Below are 15,777 nucleotides of genomic sequence, written 5' to 3'. Positions count from 1 at the left end.
TCCTCCTTAACTGCCACCACATGGTTTCAATTTAGGGGCCATCTGGATCGCCCCGATGCCCCCCCCCCCCCCCACACACACACACACACACGTGCCCCCCCATACACACACACACACACACACACCAAGAAAAGATGGAAAGTTACACAATTAAGCGTGCACACACACTGAGAGGTAAGCCCTCCCAGAGGATGATAGCGGTTGATGAAACCAGTAAGACTCCACTAATAGGGCAAAAATTTGTTTTTCCAAAATCTTCCTGATCCATGTTGATGACATGAGTGTAGACATACTGTGTAGTGATTTTCGTGATTTTAGGGCAAAATCTGTAGGAGCAGTGTCCAAAAATGTGTTTTTAAAAATCGGCCTGAAGGTGGCGCTATATGGGACGCTAGAAGAGGGCCATGTGAGAAATGAGGGGTGGGGTCTCCGCGTTGCCTTGGCGGACGAATAGGTACCGGCCCCGGCTCTCCCGGACGCTCCTAGCCGGAGTTACGGCATTTTATGTGAGCTGCAGTGGAGGGGGTCCTCCACTGGGGGCGCCACCACTTTTGCATCCGTTCTGGAGCACCAGGAGTGGGTGGTCCCCAGGAATTCCCCGTGAGCAGCCCCGTTGGGGTGGTCATTTGGTCATTTTTGCACATTTGGTCATTTTTTACACCTGGGGATCCCCCAGGGACCTGGGGGTCCCTGGAGCTCCGGGGGTCCTTGGAGGTTGTAGTTTGGCAGGTAAGGAGTGTGTGTGCAAAATTTGGCATGGATGGGGGCAACGGTTGTGGAGATATGAGCAGGGCAAAAGTGTGACGTGTGACGTGTGACAGACGGACAGACGGACGGACGGACAGCCGGTGGAGGTTTTGATAGTAAATGCGACCTACGGTCGCAATGACAGATAGACACTTGGGTGAGTTCATTAATGCTGTTTGGATTGGAATCCTTGGACACAGTGACGGGGATTGAGGGTGGTGGGGGGGGGTGATTGATCTGAAATCCTAGCTGATACAGACAGTAGAGAACTCTGGGGTGGAGGGCCGTCTCGACTGTTGTCTTTTACTGTGCATTTGCGTTTTATGACGACTATGCGGTGTCTTTTATTTTCTTGGGTGTGTCATCAGGATCATGATATAGCGTTTTTTTATGTCCATCTTCCAGGTTGAGCCTCTCACAACAGACATCCACGAGTTCCTTCTTCAACCTCCGCTGACATGTGCATGTTACACACCAGCCACCAGCATGACTTGGACCAGTGGTTCTCAACCTTTTCAGGCAGCGGCCCACGAAATAATCTCATTTCAACTGGGGACCCCCCCCCCCCCACACACACACACACCCTGACGAGCACTAAGAGTTGAGGCTTTTGCTGAGGATTTTGTATAACGCGCTTCTATTGTGAAAATAGAGGTGTTAAAAAGTCCTTAAATCATCACTTAAGAAACGTGCAGATACCCTCTATATAAACGTTATGCTGGTTTGCTTACTGTTGAGTGAGAAAACAATGTTTCCAGTATAAGTTAATCATCTGGGGACCCCCCCCCCCCGAAATAATTTGAGGGTCCCGACCCACAGGTTGAGAACCACTGACTTACGCAGGACAGCATCGTGAGAGAGTTTTCCAGCTCTTGAGTGAGCGACTTTGCCAACTCCAGATCCACCACAGTATAAAGTAGGGCTGTCACGATTATGACCTTTTACATGACGATGAATTTTCTCTCAAATAATTGCGATTAACGATTTAATTGTGTTTTTGTCGTTGACAATTACATTTCTGTTTGGCTTGTAGGCTTTGAAGTTGCACATGGCAGATATGACACATAACCTTAAATATACAATGAAATTACTGACATATTTGACAACTTTATACTTAAAAAAGAACATTGATAGTGGAAATAGCCGATATACAAGCTCACAACGCGTCGCGATGCGACGCGTTGTGAGCTTGTAGATCCGCTATTTCCACTATTTTTGACTTTCTTAAAAAGATATGAACATTTAACATGGAAACGATTATGACGATTATGAAGAATAATCACGATTATGTCAAATAATCACGATTAGACGATTATGACATAATTGTGACAGCCCTAGTATAAAGATGCTACGTGGCTATACCCTCCTTGTACCTTCTCACCTCAACTCCTACCTCACTCCCGCCCCCCCCCCCCCCTGCCTTCACCAACCCCGGTTTATTTGGGTTTTGTATCACATACCACCGTGCTAGCTGCCTGTGTCTGCTTCGCAGCCGGTCTCTCCCACGGTACAGAGCCCAGCAGCAGCAGCAGCAGCAGCACAGTCGCTCGCGCAGATGGCAGCGACTCTCTCTCTCTCTCCCTCTCTCTCTCTCTCTTTCTCCATCCATGCTTGAGTGTTCCTCCACCCCTCGGCCCCCGACACATACCTGTGGCCGAGCCCGGCTCCAGCGGCAGCCCAAACACACACGGAAGGACCCCGCATTCCGACACACCACCCCGTGCCTTGCTGGTCTGCTTAGCCTCAGCAGCCCCTCCGCGTAAAGGATTGCCGCTGCGATGTGCTTGGCGCTGTTTCGCGCAACAGCGCCGGCGCTGATGTTATGAGGGAGGACAGCACAGCTGCGGTCCAGGTGTCAACGTCGGACGGGGCTATAGCGGCGCACCGAGACGCAGTCCCTCCCTCCCCTCCCCGGAGGCCCCTGCGAGCCGTGCACCTTCACGCATCAGGCCAGCGCCACACCTTCCCATATGGCCCACACCGTCAGAGACACACACACGTGCACACATACACGCATACACACAGGGACGTGCAGAGAATGTTAGAGAGGCAGGGGCTGGAATTTCTAAAAGGGCCTTTTGGTGAAAATAGCAAAAATAGCAGACCTCCAAGCTCACGACGCGCCGCTACGCTGCGACGCCACGCTGCGACGTGTTGTGAGCTTGGTGGTCGGCTATTTTCGGTGCTTGATACCACACTGAACTAACCATCATCAAGTCAATACTGGAGACGTGGGTGTACAGCAAGTTTTTCTACACAGAGAGGGCAATTCTTTCAACATAAGATGCATGCAGCATCAAGTTCAGGAGAGTTTGGACAAGGCTGGAATGCTGCCTTCAGGTATGGCATGGAAAGAGAGGACAGGCGGTTAAAAGGGCAGGGGCTCAAGCCCCCTTTGCAGCAAGTTAGCTGTCTATGTGTGCACGTGCCTACACACACACACACACACACACACACACACACACACACACACACACACACACACACTTGGAAACACATGTACCGATCTGCACACACTCGGAAGAGAAAAGTCACGCCCGTCCTCTTTCTCGCTCTGACTCTCGCTCTAAACTACGCAGGCGAGAAATTCATGGGCGGCACTTCAAAACACACCTGATTCTCTCCCTCTCTCTCTCTCCCTCTCCCTCTCTCTCTCTCTCTCTCTCTCTCTCTCTCTCTTTCCCACCGCACGGGCGAGAAGTTTCATGGATGGAACACACCTGACTCTATCCAAAACTCACAAACAGGCACGACGCCTCATCCATCTCCTTGCTGCCTCTCCCCACACAGTCAACCTGACATGCCCTCATTTACTGGCCTTTTATGCTGACTGTTTTGTTGTTGTTCTTATCTATTTCACCCCATGTGTCTGCATTAACAAACTGTGATCTACATGTTATCACTTGATTAAATGGAGTTCCCATCCAGGTGAAATTACAGTTAAAGATGGGGTGCCATGATGTTTCCCCCCTCTAAAACACGATGATCAGGTATTATGTTTATACTTGGAGGAAGAGTTTTTTTTTTCCAAAAAGTGTACATAAAGAGTTAAAATTAGGTTATTATGTGGCCACACCCACCAGTTCATTAAGTATGCCTGATTGTCATGGTGGGTTGTAGCCTGTATGACTTTACTACAACATAAAGAATGATATTATCGATTTGGCATAACCATATAATCCTATTATAGTTATGCTGGGGGTTTTGGGCTAATTATCAGAAGTGCTAGGTTCGACTAGGGAGCCAGTAATTGTTTCACACCAGGAAGAACACCACTGCAAAGGTTTTACTATTCGGAAGGTCATGAACTGCAAACACTTCCTTTTAATAATAATAAATGTAAATGTGAAATATGAAATAGAAAAAATAACAAACATACAAATACTTTTTAAACCTTCAAAATACAACCCGGGTATCAAAAAACTAAATAAAATCCTAATTGGCCAATATCTAAATTCAAATAGTGATCACTGTAATCCCCTCTTTAATATCCTTGTATCGCTGATGTGAAATCAGTATAATTCCCAATAGTTCAGTTCAATTCACACCCCTAGTGATGTGTACTTGACTCAGGATGTGCAGTGGAGTTGGTTTTGTCTTACCACACTTTGCAGAGTGAGCTGGATGGGTTTGGAAATTGAGACAGTCAGTGGATTTTATCTTCAGTCTTCTGCATGCAATTATTGGTTCTCTTCTCCGGTTATGCTGGTTCGTCTCTGTGGGTTTTAGCTCGCCATCTAATGTCCAGGATCTTCCAAGCAGGTTCAACAGGCTCCAAAAAACCTGACCTACAGCTAGTAAGACAGAGTATGCACTGTCATTGTATGGCATATAGGAAATTATAAACCAAAGCTAAATAAAACTTCTTCTTGTAATCATCTCTCATCATCATTTCACATCAATTGGGAATTACTGTTAAACCAATAAACATCAGTTTACTGTACAATTCCATTAATCAAAACAAATAAAATAAATAATCAAATTCAAATAATCTGGATCAATACAGAACAATTCTTTTCACCAAAATAAAATAAATCTTTCTTTACAGAAATGGCATAACACTGCTACACCAGGATCAAACATGTTGCAATGTGGCCTGTACAATGCAATGGCAGCCTCCATTAGAATGTGCAGGGCAGGCTGCCTGTACAGTCACATGCTGTAAAAATTCACTCTACACAAAAGTGCATTTCAGTTTTCATAAAGCCTAGGAAGAGTGTGTACACTTCTCCCAATAAACATCCGACTTGTAACTGCTGTGCACAGATACAGTACATCTAACATCAACCCAGTTCATTCATTCACCATGTCCCCCTCAGCTAGCATGCTAATTGTTTGTAGCATCAGCCACTGAATAATCCTCACCATGCTGGTTTCTCTCTTTTCACATTAAACTCGATGGTTGGACCCTCTGGCTGGAACCATATGAATTATCTCTGGCTAAAACAGTAGCTGGACTGCTTTTAGCTGGACTTTGTAACCTTTATCAGTTTAAAACCAGGTAATGGTTTGTGGCTGCTCTCTCTCTCTCAGGTGTGGCTTCAAAAGGAAGTGTCATGGTGCTGCACATAGCACTATGCTCCCTCAACAGGAAGTGTCAGGTTACAAAATAAAAGTACTTCAGAATAAAACAAACGTAGTTGATGTCTAGTAGTTTTCACATTGTGCTTAATCATAAATATTTAACCCCTTGTATCCTGTTAGATGGTGTTAAATATACTTCTGTAATATAATGAATATGTTGGCACATATTTTCTTTAGGACACATTTTCAGGTTTTATCATGTACACAGCTAATCACTGGGTTACAGGGTGGTGACCCAGCTGAAGTTAGCCACACCCACAGTGTTGGGTGAATGGGAAAGGAGGAGGGGTTGATTCTATGATGTAATTGTATAGTGTTTTTGGACCGGCACTTTTGACCCACAAGGTGGCAGCCTCCAGGAAAAAAAAAACTAAACAAATACAAAGGGAATACATAATTGCGCATAACAACCACACCAGGGGGTCTAATGAAGTACTGTCAACCTCCTAGACACATGAAAACCAGAAAAAGTACAAATCTATGGCACCGCCTCTTTAAGTATCTCTCCTATCCATCTGTGTGTGTGTGTGTGTGTGTGTGTGTGTGTGTGTGTGTGTGTGTGTGTGTGTGTGTGTGTGTGTGTGTGTGTCTAACTCTAATACAAGGCTCTGCTCAGAGCCTTGTATAGAGTACAAATACCTCAAAATCGTACTTAAAGGGGCACTCCACCACTTTTCAACCTATAATTGGTCCTCCCCTTTTTTTTTTCCTCAGAGGAGGGCTGTGGGCAGGTCAGAAACCCATCGTCTTGTGACATCATCGATTGCCAATCCAGCTTATAGAAACTGCAGGCGTTCTATTCCTGAAAAGTTGCAATTTTAAAGTGGAAGCCATTGTTCTCGCGATAATAAAAATCTAAATATTTTTTTCAAAAATATTGATTCAATTTTCTTTTTGGAAAATGATGATGTCACAAGACGATGGATTCTGAACTTCCCACAGCTCTCCTAGGAGACTTGGACTGAGTAGAAAAAAATTGTGATATTTTATCATGAACATTAGTGAGGAGGTATTATATGAAGACAGGTTGAAAAGTGGTGAACTACTCCTTTAAGTAAATGTACTTAGTTACTACACCATATGTTAGCGTCCAGCGAGCGTGTCGATATAGCGACATAGCATCTGTTCGAAGGTTCATTCTTTCGACACGGGTGAATGTTAACCTGGTGAAAAGCTAACCTGCCGACGTGCGGGTGAATGTTAAACTCTATACCTAAACCTAACCCAAACACTGGCCCTATCCTCAGTAACCGTGACGCGGGTGAGTTGCTCATAGTCCAAAGAAGTGTGATTTCCCCGAGCGTCCATCTCTGCCCCGTACAGCAGCACTGACTCCACTGTGGCGACAAACAGCGGCCTCTTGTGGTCAGATGTCCACACACTCTCCTCATCCCATTCAGGGCATTCCAGGCAAGTGCCCTCCGGACCTTCAAGATCCTGCTCCATGGAAGCAGTCCAGGAAAATGAGCCTAGAAGTGATTTAGGGCGGAGTTGTCCTTTAAAGCATCGATGGGAGCCCAACTTGATATGGATGTTATATTATTATATGGGTAAACATGAAAATAAAGTTTGGTACCCAAGGCTAAAACCCATCGTTAGGTCCTAAAGAAGCCTCAAAAAAAGTTCTGCGCTTTTATCCGCTCCGTAACGGTAATGTCACTAAGCCACTGAGCTAAAGTAGCCAGAGAGAGAGAGAGCAAGAGGGAGATGGAGAGAGAGAAACGGGGGCGAATGGAGGCCCTGCTGGCGCGTGTCTGAAATGTCACATGTCGGGCGAGAATTTCCTGTGTGGCGAAGCCGCACTTTCAGCACGTCATTTGTCATCGCTCGGAGGTGGAAATACAGGCTCGGGCCAAGAACCCCACTCCGATCTCTCCACCAGTACCAGTGTCCTGGGATATGGGAAGAGAAAACAAGAGAGAGGACACAGAGGGAAAAAAGAATAAGTGTGATGAAGTGGAGAGAAAGAAAGGAGAGGCAGCAGAAGGATAATTGAGAGAGAGAGAGAGCAGGCACAGCTTCCATGTGACCAAAGGGACAGAAGCGGGTGGGGAGGAGGGGCAGGCGTGGGTGTCTGGAATCTAACACAGACGACAAACACGTCTCACACATTTAATCATCTAAATAGCGCTATTGATACCTGAGCTACTTGGATACAGTATAAAACACTTTATGGCTATGTCACTCTCTCCTCTGTATGGCGGCTTTCGGAATCTATTGCAGGGGTCTTCAACGTTTTCAGGCCAAGGACCCCTTAGTTGAGAGAGAGATGAAGCAGGGACCCCCACTACTTTTTCGTAGATTCCATATAGTTTCATCGTTTGACAGCACAATCATTGGTGTATTTTGGATTCATGTCAATTTGTGTTTTCAGATATTTAACCACTTGAACCGTCAATGCTTAATAAACTTGACATTTCACTCTGTACTTAGTTTGCTCTTTTTCCCCTTTACACCAAGGCTCTTTGCTAAAAATATCCGATCTACAAGCACTGCGAGGCGTTGTGAGCTTGTAGATCTGCTATTTTTGGCTAAAGTTCTCAGAATATGGACACTAGGGTTCAAGTGGTTAATATAAAAAAGGAGAAAAAAAAGTTTCTATCACACAAAGATTTGGAGGACCCCCTGTAGTAACTCTGAGGACCCCCTAGGGGTCCCGGACCCCCTGTTGAAGACTCCTGATCTATTGCAAAAAGGAGGGCTCAAGGGTTTTGAACCAAGGATCCATTAAATCCCACAGATGTGTTTCGCTGTCGATGACAGCTCTTGAAGCTGCAGGCTGACTACTAGTTCTACCTGACCCTCAGTGGTGGAAAGGGTACTCACATTATTTTACGTAAGTAAAAGTATCAATACTGCAATGTAGAAATACATGTAAAAGTAAAGTAACAGTACTGGAAATTGAAAATACTCAAGTAAAGATACCTCAGAGTTGTACTTAAAGATAGGGTTTAATTTCATTTAATTCAATTCAAATAATAACAAAATGGGTCTATGTTCTGATAGTACTAGTTACTATTGAGTGTTTGGTCCATATTTGGACGTCAGGCTTATCCCTTGTGAGGAGAAAAAATACGTTTCAGTTGCTCCACCAAAACTGTTGCGTGACAGGTTTTCCTCCAATTGGTCGAGTGGGGGCAGATCTTGATGCGCATGAGGCCCACTTGATCATGATTGGAGGAAGGCCCCGCGGGACCAATTCCCCGGAGTTTCTTGGGCCTCCATGAAGCACGCCTGTGGATTTGCCTGGATCTCTCTGTGTCTATTTCTTGCTCTCTCTTTCTCTCTTTTTGTCCCCCCGACACGGTCAAGGCAGCACGGCCGTTCACCCCAGAGTCTGGATCTGCCTGACGTTTCCTCCTCCTTAAAGGAGTCGTTCAGACCAAAACACATACAGTATAGGGTTTAATCTGCCCTTTATCATACCCCTTCATACGTGCTTTAGTCGATTTCTTTCATAGCTGTCCCTGTTGCTAGATTTCAGGTGCCCCTGTTGCTAGATTTCGCAGGCCCTCTCATAACTAACAGAGTAGAGAGTCCTTAGGCTAATGCGGTTATTTCTTTAGCTTCAAAGCAGTGTTGTTTTTGGCGGGCATTTTAGATTTAGTCTTAGTCGTAGTCTTTTTGACGAAATGCTTCTTAGTTTTAGTCAGATTTTAGTCATTTATATCCCTGATAGTTTTAGTCTAGTTTTAGTCGACGAGAACTCAAAAGGTTTTAGTCAAGTTATAGTCGACGAACCCACACAAAGGTTTTAGTCCAGTTTTAGTCAATAGTTTTAAATCAAAAAGAAAAATGTGTCTTTAGGCCGGCTGAATGATTTTGAGAAAATATCTAATTGCGATTGTTATATACGGTATACATTTTCTATAGTACGGTAAGTGATAGTTTTTGGTTAAAACAAAACATTATAGGTTAAAAAGGTTGTATTATTTTCTTATAATAAATTATTTGAACCAAAGAAAATCACTTACACCAAGTCAAGCTTCAGCTGAATATTTATTCTGTAATACATTTAAAAAGCATTGGAGTATTACAACTAACTAGGCAAATTGGCATATTCATGCAATGGTTCAGTTTAGTTATATTTCCAAAATGTAATATTTATAGGAAGGAATATAAAACATTATAGGCCTATTCAGAAAAAATCGCAGTAATGCTGTTGTCTGCTGCCTCTCATTATTGTCAAGGAAAGATGTAGGCCTACCTTATATCGCCGCCTTGCTTTCATTATGCTCAAGGCAAAAATAATTACCGTATGACATGTTTTACACTGTGATACAAAGTAACTAGGCCTAGTAGGCTACTTAAGTACTGTACTGTGCATGATCTTCTAGATCTGCTATGCTCAAACATTTTGTATTTTTACTTGTGATACTTTAAGTACATTTCGATGCCAGTACGTTTGTGCTTTTACTTGAGTACATTTTGAATAATGGACTTACTTCCCACTAAGCAATTTGGGGGTTAAAAAGCGTTCAAATGACGTCTTCGCCGTAACCGGACGTCTAGCTAGATCCGGTCTGTGACGAGTTTAAATTTTAAAGTTTTTTCAACGTCTATACATAGCCTAGACATTGTAATACCGTCATTTAAACGACTACATTTCGCAATTAGAGGCCGCCGAAAGTAGTGAAAATGATGGCAGCCAGCAGGATTTAAAACACAATTTCTTGATTTTGAGATCCTGTAACTTTCACGTCGTACCGCAGCTGATCGAATTTATACCGCATTTTATTGCTGTTCATGTTTGACATAGGTAGCCACCCAGATTCAAACTCACGTTCTTCTACATACCAGACCCAAACACTAACCGCTAGACTAGGACCACTGATACAAGTGAGGAAGTATCTTGCACTATTTGTATGTGACATATTGCCTCCCGCTGTTCGTTTTAGGTCGGTGCATTTTGCTTGACAAGGCAAACTAACTTTATATTGATACATATTATAAAACGATTTTATTTAATCATTATCATTGAATGGTGGGGTACGTGGGGATGTGGGGAGAGTCGAACAGCCGTACGTGTTTGTGTTTATATTGCTGTCAGAATGAATGTAACTCAGAGAAGTAATAGCCTATGCTGTCAGCACCACGGCATTATTTATTACACTTTTTTATTTATTACAGAATTTTTCAAAGGACTTATTGCCCAGCTTTTTATAGACGGATAAAAGACGTGCAATGACCAGAAAACTGCTCAGTGGATGCAAACTACAACTATTAAGGTAGAACCGGGAGATCTAATCATTTCAAGCTATACTGTTAGCATCCGATAATGAACAACCTGATAAAAATGTATAAAAAAAAAAAGATGGTCTAACACACGTTTGTCCTAAACGGTGATATATCGTTTAAATGGAAGCGTTCAGATGACGGCTACAACTAAACTAGACTATATAGTGAAATTGGCTCTTAAAATTACTTTAGTCCAATATTTGAAACCCAGGTGTGCATATTAAAGCTGTTTTTGTAATCAACAAGTATGGAATAATGGATTAAATGTAATCCGCTACAATCGGTCTATAGACAGACTAACGATAGACGGTTCAAATGAGGGCTAACCCTAGACCATAGGTCTAGATGACGGCTGGTGTTTACTGGGTTAAGTTGTAAGGGATTGCAGTATTGATACTTTACTCAAGTATAAAATGCGAGTACCTTTTTCACCACATGGTTTCACACGTGAACCATCGCAAAAGAAAACATTACTTTCACTTTCACTTTCAACGTGACGGCCAGCTTGCATAAGGATTGGGACTTAACGATTACAATAACATCACTGCAGTGCGTTGTTGGAACAGGTTAAGAACTTTTATCACACTGCTTCTGAAAGCAAAGGAATATAAAGGAGTATGATTTGTTAAAAGGACACCTTACCATAACTGGAATGCATTATTTTTGTGGATTGTAAACGTTTCTTCTTTTCCGACGACCGAACATATATTGACATCTTTCCTCAATCAGATGATTATTAGCTTTTATTTCCCAATACCCAGCAGACAACAACAAATAACACGTGTATTCTCATGCCGACATTCCAGCCAATGACAGAGCCTGTTGCTGCGTCCGAGAACGTTCCCCTATATGATTGGCCACTACTCCTACAATATTTTGCAGCTTTTCATTCATTTTAAATGTCGGATAGACCAGATTTTTGTCTCGTCTCGTCACGTCAACGAAAACAGACATTACGTCTCGTCATATTTTAGTCATGACAATGCTAATTTTAGCTCGTCAACGTCACGTCATAGTCATGAAAAAAAGGGGCGTCAACGAAATCATTTTCGTTATCGTCTCGTCAACAAAAACAACGGTGCTTCAAAGTTAATATTTTTCTATTGGATTGTGTTTACACAACGTCCTGAGACCAACCAAACCGCTGTTTTGACCTCACAGGCACCCTTACTTGTCAAACAGACGAGAAGATCCTCTGCTCCTCCTCTCCCTTTCTAGGCTCTCCTCTCCCTGCTCTGGTGCAGAGCAGAAGCCGTTTGACAAGTAAGGGTGCCTGTGAGGTCAAAACAGCGGTTGGTTGGTCTCAGGATGTTGTGTAAACATAATCCAATAAAAAATGTTGAAGCTAAAGAAATAACCGCAATAGCCTAAGGACTCTCTACTCTGTTAGTTATGAGAGGGCCCGCGAAATCTATCAACACAGCTATGAAAAAAATCGACTAAAGCAGGTATGAAGGGGTATGATAAAAGACAGATTTAACCCTATATGTGTTTTGGTCTGAACGACTCCTTTGAGAGGTTTTTTTTTCGTTACCATCGTTGCAAATTGCTTGCTCAGGGTGGGGGCCTCGTACCGTGAGGTATCTGCTCGGGTTCTCTCTCTCCTTTGTTAAACATTTGCAATGCTTAATTTACAAGAGGTCTACACAATTCTTTTTTGGATCAATGTTGGCCTGTTTCATCTCTCCTATGGTGCCAACATCAATACAGCATGGAATTGTACAACTGATCATGACATCACAGTCATAATCCAATCAGAGCTCACGCACAGTAAGGGAGGCTCCTTTAAAAAGGGCTTGCATTCATTATGGCTGGAATCTGAAGCCTAAGATCTGCTGCTGTCTGCTTAGCTGCCTCCTCCACCCCAGCCTCCACCTTTTGATGAGTCTCGCATAGGCTCAAACACTTGTGATTTTATGTCTGCTAATTCAAGCTAATATGTCAATGTATTGGCCGTCTCACGACGAAGAATAAATCGAGCCCAGAGCTCATTCGTCTCATCCCAAATCTTTGGTGTTAAGCACCACTCACATTTACCATGACTAAATCATAGATAAGAACCAAATGGACCCTTATGGGTCTGTAACTCAGAGAGTGTACGAATGGAACCAAATGAACCCATTTGTACACTCTCTGAATTAAATGAACATTGATTTAACAATACCAGTAAGACGCCCCATGGGGGAGAGCCGAGGGCGCGCACATGGGCATGTAGACTGCTGGGCGAGTGCTGGCTCTCCATATATGGGCATAAAAGGGACAAGGACGGAATTCATTTGCGACATCATTGTGATGTCAGAACGGGTCAGCTATATCCTGCATGCTGGGAGGATCGGTGTGTGTGTGTGTGTGTGTGTGTGTGTGTGTGTGTGTGTGTGTGTGTGCGTGTGCGTGTGCGCACGTGCACGTGTGTGTACGCGTGTGCGCGTGCGTGTGTGCGCGTGCGTGTGTGCGCGTGCGTGTGTGTGCACGTGTGGACACCATCTCTGCTGCTTCTATTCTCAAGGCCTGGGGAAAGTGATGATAAATGGGTGATTTCCTGTAATTTACCTTTAGGGGGACGGATGGTGCTGGACTGTTTGTTTAGAGGGTGGAGCGAGAGAGAGAGAGAGAGGGGGGGGGGGGTGTGAGGGGGAGGGAGGGAGAGAGGAGAAGGGAGAGCGATAGAGAGAGAGAGAGAGAAAGAAAGAGGAAGAAGGGGAGAGACAGATACGGACGGACAGACAGAGAAAGATAGAGAGGAGTGCATGGGGAAAGAGGGTTGTGAAAGAGAAGGAGTATAGGGAGTTGCCTCCTTTCCCCCGGCCTCTGGAGTTGGATTTCCTCTGAGGTGAAGTGTATGTATGTCTGTGTGTGTGTGTGTGTGTGTGTGTGTGTGTGTGTGTGTGCGTGCGTGCGTGCGTGCGTGCGTGCGTGCGTGCGTGCGTGCGTGCGTGCGTGCGTGCGTGTTTGTGTGTGTGTGTGCGTGCGTGCGTGTGTGTGTGCGTGTGTGTGTGCGCCTGTTGTTTATTGACAGAGCTGCAGCTCCTAGTCTTTTGGGGGAGGAAGGCAGACCCCTGTACCCGGGTCGTTGCCCGGGTAGTCTAGACCAGTGTTTCTCAACCACTGTGCCTGGGGACCTTTGGTGTGCCCCTGAGAAGGGTCAAGTGTGCCCCTTGAAACTGCTTGAAAGCCAGTATTGTATTGTAACGTACACATTTGAAACTTGGAGATACAAGGTTTCTTCCCGATAGTGACGATATTTATACCCCTGTATTATGTTGGTGTGCCCATGGATTCTTGGGACATGGAAAGTGTGGCCATGCAGAAAAAAGGTTGAGAAACACTGCTCTAGACCTCTCTGTAGGTTTGAGTGGAAACACGCCCATCGCGTCCGTGTAAAGTAACAAAGTACATTTACTTACACTAAGTGCCGTACTTAAAGGAGGACTTCACCACTTTTCAACCTGTCTTCATATAATAGGTCCTCACTAATGTTCATAATAAAATAGCAAAAAAAAAATCTACTCAGTCCGGGTCTCATAGGAGCGCTGTCAAATCCTTCCACCGCTGACATCATCGTTTGACAGATTTATTTTAAACAATATCTTTGAAAAAAATATTTAGATTTCACGAGAACAATGGCTTCCACTTTAACATTGCAACTTTTCAGGAATAGAAAACCTGCAGTTTCTATTAGCTTGCATTTCCCATTGATGATGTCACCGGGGGAAGGATTTGACCCGCCCACAGCTCTCCTATGAGACCCAAACTGAGTAGAAAAAAAATGTGATATTTTTTCATGAACATTAGTGAGGACCTGAAGATGAAGATATGAAGATAGGTTGAAAAGTGGTGAAGTCCTCCTTTAAGTACGACTTTGAGGGTGCTTGAGCATTTCCAATTTCCGATCCTCTTAGTTGCTTCTACTCCACTACATCCCGGATCCAAACATTGTGCTTTTACTCCACTATATGAAAACTAGTCGCTAGTTACTTTGCAGATGTAAATTATAATATTACAAAACATACATGAACTACTTTAGCCCTATTTTATACCTTGGGTTCTACAAGCTCACAACACATCACATGTTCTGCTATTTTCAAAAATGTTGCACCTTTACGTTTGGTACTTTAAGTACATTTTGATCACTTTTCATCCTTTTACTCACGAACATTTTGAATTCCCGGACTTTGACTTGTAAGTATTTTCTACATTGCAGTATTACTTAACGTAAAATATGTGAGTACTTTTACCACTGAACACATCACACGGCTAAAGTCCTCTGTGTTAATGTAAGAGAGGACCATATTTACGCTCTCATTTAACCCCTTGAACCCTATATACCTCCTTGACCGGGGTCCCCGAGGGGTCTACGCACTCGTCGGCCCCCTCCTTTTTTTCCCCTCAACACCAAATATATTTGCAGTAAACAGCCGGGAGACAAGCCCACAGTGTGCTGAGACGCGCTATTCTCAGCAGATGTTTGTCTGTTTTTGCAAAATGTTCGGCCATTATATGACTTATACCCATCATGGGGACACTAATAGGGACGCGCAGGGTTCATGTGATAAAACCAGGATTCTACCACTTTTTCTAGTCACATGTTCAAATACCAGATTCTGATTGGCTTAAAACAGTGGTAAATAGGCCAACAACCTTGAGTTGGCTCATGGACCCCGCCCACTGTTGTGTTGCAGTTCTAACATTTCCAAGATCAATGCGCCTCCCAAAAAGTGCCGACCAGTTTCTCCATTTGCGACCACTAGTAGATCGAGCTCACAATTCCCAATTGACGACCTTCACGATTGACCCACCGTTAGTTCCGGTTCAGATGGTAAACAAGGAAGGAGGATCTATGTTATCATGGTTGTGCTATTTTAGCGAGAACACCATGCCATCCTTGGCATGGCTTTTTGGAATCTTTTTTTGGAGAAAATGGACTCTAAAGATCTGAAAATCCATTGTTTTCTATGGGATGGGAGCACTTTGCGTGCACGTGGACGTGCCATGGAAACAAATCGCGGACTTCACCAGTGCCAACAGTGATAGCCGGACCGAAGGTGAGCCCACACCAGCTTTACTGTATATACAGTATATTTCGCGCGACATCGCGGGATCAGCACTCCGGACACCGTTTAATATTTATGACAAGTAGCCTAGGTTATGATGTCTTTTTTGTTTTGTTTGTTTGTTTTTGGCCAGTGAATGTGGCTGCAATCATTGTTG

This window comes from Nannobrachium achirus (genome assembly GCF_963921795.1).
Source record: "Nannobrachium achirus genome assembly, chromosome: 18".
Lineage (NCBI taxonomy): Eukaryota > Metazoa > Chordata > Actinopteri > Myctophiformes > Myctophidae > Nannobrachium > Nannobrachium achirus.
This window is presented reverse-complemented; position numbering follows the sequence as displayed.